Below are 6,971 nucleotides of genomic sequence, written 5' to 3'. Positions count from 1 at the left end.
ATAGGGGAAACACAACACAAAACTTTGTACCTGTTTATGTTGTTCTTGGGCCTTCAGGTTTCGGGCCTCTTAGAAGCTTTGTGTTTCACATTTGGTCTGTTTCTGCTGTTGTAATTAATTGGGTTGAACCCATAAATATTATTCTCTTGAGAAATGTTTAATTGGAACAACTGAATTTATAAGACGTGTGTTTTGTTAATGATTAAAAAAAATTAAACATATATTATATTATAATTATCACAAATTATTAAAAAAAAGGTTAACTTGGGTTAATAAATTCACTAGAAGAAACTAATTACATTAATTTAGTATAGAGGTTGTAGTGAGTAGGTTCACAGTCCATGTCTCATTTGCATTGCCACTGAGGTTGTAGTGCGTAGGTACACAAATGATCCTCCAACTATAAGGAGTTGTTTTGTTGAGTTTCCCGATGTGAGAAAGCAGCCATGGTGACCGGAGATATCCCAGTGGTGATGAATGTGGAGTTAAACGGCTAGGGTTCAGTAATTGACTAAAATGAATATAGAGAACAGAGCAATACTAAAAGTGTATTTAGAATTGAAGTAAAAGGCAATACATTCAGCTAGCCCACTTACAATTATTGGGTTTATATAACCCAAAACAATAATAAACTATTGACAAATCTAACTAATCAATTATAATTGCATCAATCGTATACTATAACACCCGACTATTAAAAGTTATAAAATGATATTTCGACTATAGGGTGTTTCTTTGTTGAGTCCCGACAATTAAAAGTTACAAAATAATCACTCGACTGTTCATATGTTCCAAACTCGTCATTTTTTATATGTTCCAAACTCGTCATTTTTTCGTTAAAAAATTGACGACAGTCTAAGCTGAACATTAACCTTTAACTAAGATATGTTAAAAACTGATTTCAGAATCTCAAACAACTATTATATTTCAGTCACCATATTAATGTACAACTCAACTATATCGTCAATTTTGTTTTTAAAAAAAAAGGAGTTTAAAACATATAAATAATTAAGTGATTATTTTTTAACTTTTAATTATCAGGACCATTTGTATATTTTACCCTTGTTTAATTATCTTTCTCTATATATGTGTTGGTGGATGATATGTGTATCAAAACATGGACAAAAGGCTACAAAACAAACAAAATATACATGTCAACTTTTGATTAATTTAAACCCTAATTAATTAGTGCAAAAATACATAATGGTTATGTAACTGCACGCCTTGTCTATCAACCCATAATCCTTTTCTCATTCCACCCACCACCAGCTCCAAACATCGATGTTCCAAATAGTAAATTAATAACAATAGACAGAAGTATCATTTAAGAGTGTAAGGAATCGAATTTGAATTAATATCGTATTCATGTTTATTTATTTATTGTTCATGAATATATTCGTTTAACTTTTACGGACATGTTCAGAAATGATGATATGTCACTAGTCCTTTAGATCCTTAGATTTCACAGTTTGAACTCCAAAATTCACCATGTGTTAATTTAGTCGTTATCTTCATCAATATTTAAAATATAAAAAAGGAAAAAAGAGAGAGAATTGAATAAACAAGCTTATAAACGAGTCAATAAACAAACTTATAAATGAGTTTTTTCGTGAACATAAACGAACAGAACACACATTTGTTCATATTCGTTCGTTTATTAAATAAACGTAAAATCTTGTTTATACTCGTTTATTTAGATTAATAAATGAACAAAAATGAACATTATTAATAAATGAACAAAAATGAACATTATTAATAAATGAACAAAAATGAACATTATTAATAAATGAACAAAAATGAACATTATATGAATAGTTCATTGAACATTATGTTTGTTTACACATTTAGTAACTAGTGGGCACTGTTTTGAAAACCGGATCGGATCGACCGGTTCAACCGGGAATCGTTGCCAGGTTTGGTTCATTCTAACCCGATTAAACCGCTACTAGTGAACCGCAACGAACCGGTGAACCGGCTGTGAACCGTTTGAACCGGAACCGCTAAGAACCGGCCATCAATAAAAAATTAAAAAAGTTAAATTTTTATTTTGAAGGTTAATCAACTTTTGCTTTGGTTTTAATGTGTAATGTTTGGAGATTTTTATTAGAAGTGAATCAAGTAATGAATGATGGAATTTTGGTGTGGGGGATGTTTTTAGTTTTTTATTAAATGTTTTTGGTATTTTTATTTAATTTTTTAAATAATTATGACGTCGTCCGGTTCTTCCGATCGGTCTAACTGGTTCGACCGGTTGAACCAGTGAACCGGTAGCACGGCTAGTTCGCTGACCGGTCCGATTTTGAAAACCATACTAGTGGGGATGATAAAATAACTCGAGTGTTTCGACTTTCGATTCAATTGTATACTGTTCGGTTCCATTCTCATCCTTAGGGAGGGTTTTTTTTTCTTCTTCATTCCAGTGCATAGAGGAAGCATTCAAATCCCAAACACTGTTGGTGGCATATGCAGCTTTCATGTGTGCATGCCATTCCATTCCAAAAACATGAGGACAAAACATATCTCAATCAAAATGAGAGAGAGAGAGAATGTTTGATGTGTGTCTGCCTGTCTGTCTTTGTCATACATTATTGTTCAATCAAAGCATTATGAGCCTCCTAAGATTGCTGTCCCTATTCTATTCTACCCCTTGTCTTTTACCCCCGTCCATATACAGTTAACAACGGGTAAAATTAATGTACAGGTCCTCTTTTATGATGCAGGACACATTTTAATCATTTTACTTTTAAAGTGAGATGGATTAGCATTGGAGTATCGAAAAATATTAATAAATTTGAATGAGTGGATATTTGTTTTAAAACAACCCCCACTATGAAGGGCACCAGCATCTCTTGAGCTAAAAAGAAGCAATGGGTTGGGGCAAGCTAAGATAGGTCTGACAAGAGAGCATCCCCTAAATCTATTGTTGCTCCAAATATGCCCTTCCAAATTCCAATCCCATGTGCTTACCTTTCAACATTCTTTCGGACTCTTTTTTTCTTCCTTACGTACACTAAACCCAAAGTACTTCGTCCTATAGATTGCCCCATACAACCTTTTCCTCTTGGACTTTTTCCCCTTACCTTCCGATTCTAATTCCCCCTAGAATTTCATCGAACAACTACAAATGCATGTCTTGAACTAACAAAAGCAAGTAACCGAAACAATCAACCATCCCAACACCCTATATATATACACATACACAAGTACATACCCTTCAATGTATGTTTCCTTAAGGCCACAAATGGGAAGAGAAAGCATCGACGATCATGTCGTGTCGACGCAATCACTGTCCATTGCGTTACTTCAAGAGAGGTTTAGGCAGTTGGAGAGAATGAAAGAGATGAGGGAAGAGAGGGAACTATTGAGAAAGTTGTCGGAGCAGCCTAAACAATGCAACATTCACCCCACTTCTTATGAGTCGCCGCCATCGGGTTTGTTGTTGTTCCACTTGTTTACATCAGTGGCACCACCTCGTCAAGTGCCTAATCTATCAATCTGGTCTGGTGGTGCAGCAGCGTCGAGTTCCAGTACTTTGGGGTGCATGGAGACCCCACTTTTTGCCTTGTTGCCGACAATCATCGGAACACCTTCATCGACGTCTTTACATGTCGGTCGCGACAAAATCCAAGATTCGGAGTATTGTGATGACGTTGATACATCTCTTCATCTGTAATGAATGATATAATTAGTTTGGTCCTTGTAGTAGGTAATAATAGTGAAAGAGTTGGACATAGTAATAGTAGTATTCATATCATCGATCGAGTATAAGTAATTTTCCTTCGTGTTGTTCTATCTTATATATTATAGATATAAGTAATTTCTAACAAGCCTAGAAGAGGCTTTTCTCCCCCTTTAATATTTATGCAACATTTGATACACAAATAATAATATATGGAAATTTTTTAATTATTACAAGAGTTACTATCTTGTTTGGAAAATGGTTTGTTAAAATATAAGAAATAATCAGTACAAATCTAAAATTGATATTGGAAAGATAAATAAAAGTTCAAATACACTTAAAATATGCCATACAATAATAATGTCCGTAATATTCATATTCAAAAAATTTAATTACTCATTCTAACACTGTCAGCAAAGATTTGAACTCGAATTCTTTTTGAAAGTATAATACATATTATTATGTATTACGTCAAACGTATATTAATAGAAAGTTGAATATTAATATTATATTACTTTATACGAACTATTCTAGATAAATAAATATTTATATGTTTTTATAGAAAAAGAAGAAGTAATCATGCATTGATGAATTATGGCACGCTATATCACTAAAATTAAATTTTAATTTTTAATGGAACATTATCTTATTCACTCTAGTATTTAGATATGACCACTTTCGATAAAATGTAAAATCTATAATTAAGTATATTCATTGTCCAAACAATGAAGGAAGATTAGTATAAACATAGGTCAATAAATACATATATAATATCTAAAGTATATTAAAATTTCTAAAGTACATATTATAATATCTAAACCACCCCTAACCTCCGATAATTAAATCAAAGGTAAATGCATAATTTATAACATTTATATACTCTATCATATAAAATTAATTTAAAGAAAATTTATTTGATATTGTATATTAGTGTTTGTTTTGTTTTGTTTTTTAACAATTCCTACTTAAGGAGAGAGGATAAGAGAATTTTGCTCAAGTAATGAACCCATAATCTTGAGGTCGTGGGATCGAGTCCCATGGAGGGCATTTCATAATTCGAAGGTCTCTTACGGAAGCTGCTCTCAACCTGGTGTTGGGGGTAATCTACTATCTTACCTCCCCCTTACCCCATATATATGGGAAAAAGGGACAACCATTTTTTAATGAACCCATAATCTATTGGAGGAGAGGTATCAACTGAGAGATTTTAACGCCCTACTTTAGAGATTGTTGACTATTAGTGTTTTTTTATTGTACATTCGAATTACTATGAATTTATATAATTTTTATATATTAATAATGTATCTATATAATTTATTTTAAAAAAAATTAGTCATTTCCATAGCAACTCCAAAGATTGAATATTGGGCTGTATTTTTTAATTGATTTTCTATAATAGTATGAAATAATTACAAGATAATATATATTCTGAATTTTTCTTAATCATTTATAATTCATACACGTCTTACATATGTAGTTGCTTGAATCTTAAAGCAATATTTTCTTTTACCACTCAAGTTAATTAATAATTCCCAATTAATTAATAAAAAATTTATCAGCCCAATTTGTGGCGGATAATCGGGTGCAGCCCCAAAGGCCGAAACAGAAATTTCTTGTGGATCGTATTTAATGTCTAAAGCTTTCTTCTTTAGCTTTTGCTTTTGCTTTTGCTTTTTGTCTGCCCTCACCAACATTAGGACTACGAGACCTATTGATTGCAGATTAAAAGCTTAAACCATAAGCATAAGCTTAGTCCAAGGTTACCATTTAACATAAGTTTAATCATCATTCATAAGTAAGATTTATATAATCTATAGATAAATTCTACTCATAATATATAATATCTATGAATCTAAAGTTCGTTCGCCCTCACGTCCTCCTATATATATTTTACCAGTAATAATATCAACTAAATTAAACTCAATCGATGTTAGTCCTTTAGTTCAACACATATATAGATACCCCGTTTTCTTTTGGTTCCATTAGTTGAATTTCCCTAAGCGTTATATTTGTGGTATTCAGAGTTTACTTTCGTAAGATGGAAGGAACAATGTAGGGATAAATAAAAGAAAGGAACCTTTACTTTGAAAAAAGCAAACAATAACTTGCCGAGACTACTTTCACTATAGCCATTAGCTAAATATTGGTGGCAGTGGTAAACCAAATGCCCAACATTCCATCTTTAGCCACCCACAATGGCATCTGCTCTATTTAGGACACTGTTTGTTCTCTCCTTGGTTTCTCTAACATTGCAGATGACAGCAGGTAAAAATGTCATGTTTAATGATTTCATTGATATTTCACTGTTTTCAACCCTAAAGTTTTATAAGTTTGTTCCTTAACGTAAAATCTTGCTTTTGTCAGTAGGTGTAGGGTTCAGAGAATGGTGTATAGCTGATGAGCAAACACCAGAAGAAGAGTTGCTCAAGGCACTTGATTGGGCTTGTGGAAAGGGGGGAGCAGATTGCAGTAAGATACAAAAGAATCAACCTTGTTATTATCCAACTACTATAAAGGACCATGCATCTTATGCCTTCAACAACTACTATCAGAAGTTCAAGAAACAAAGGAGCTACTTGCTACTTCAATTCTGCTGCCGTCATCACAGATCTTGACCCAAGTAAGATATTTTACTCTGATGGACATGTTAATGAGACTCAAAGTCTGATGCCGGTGGAAATACTAATGAATATTCAATGAATTGAACTAATCATGTTAGATTCATGTCGCTTTCTTTCTTTTAGGGTTAGCACAAGGTGGGGCAAAGAGAAGCCATGATTGAAATCTAAGTTGTGTTTCTTTGTTTGACAGGCAATAATTCATGTAAATTTGAAACTGCTCCCTAGGTGGAGGGCACAATCATTGCAATCATCATTTCGTTTGGAAAGTTACAACATATTCCCTTCTTGATTATTAATAGGAGAGTAAATGAATCTAGTTTAAACAAATATATGTTTGTTTTCTTTTGTTTATTTACGAAACTATTTATATTCAATTTATGTTTGTTTATTTATTTTTGAAGGTGTTTGTATTTGTTTATTTATCATTCGTGAATATGTTTATTTAACGCTCACAAACATATTCGTTTAATGTACGACAACCAAACTCTCTTTTTTCTCTTTTATTTGCAAGCCAAAAACATGGTGGAATTATGTCTCTAGTCTTTAAATTCCATAGGCTACACAATTTAAACTCCAAAAATCACCTTATGTTCAATTTAATCTCAACCTTCACCAACAATTAAAATGTAAAAAACAAAAGGAAAAGGGAACCGAGTAAATGAGCTAATAGA

The 6,971-nt window shown here is 32.4% G+C and overlaps 1 pseudogene; it reads left to right on the top strand.

Moving 5' to 3' along the window:
• Positions 1 to 5,789: 5,789 nt before the first annotated feature.
• LOC120147044 lies at positions 5,790 to 6,540 on the top strand (annotated as a pseudogene).
• Positions 6,541 to 6,971: the final 431 nt, after the last annotated feature.

This window comes from Hibiscus syriacus, unplaced genomic scaffold (genome assembly GCF_006381635.1).
Source record: "Hibiscus syriacus cultivar Baekdansim isolate YM2019G1 unplaced genomic scaffold, ASM638163v2 tig00110933_pilon, whole genome shotgun sequence".
Classification (NCBI taxonomy): domain Eukaryota; kingdom Viridiplantae; phylum Streptophyta; class Magnoliopsida; order Malvales; family Malvaceae; genus Hibiscus; species Hibiscus syriacus.
Note: the sequence above shows the minus strand (reverse complement) of the source record. Positions and strands in the feature narration are given on the sequence as shown.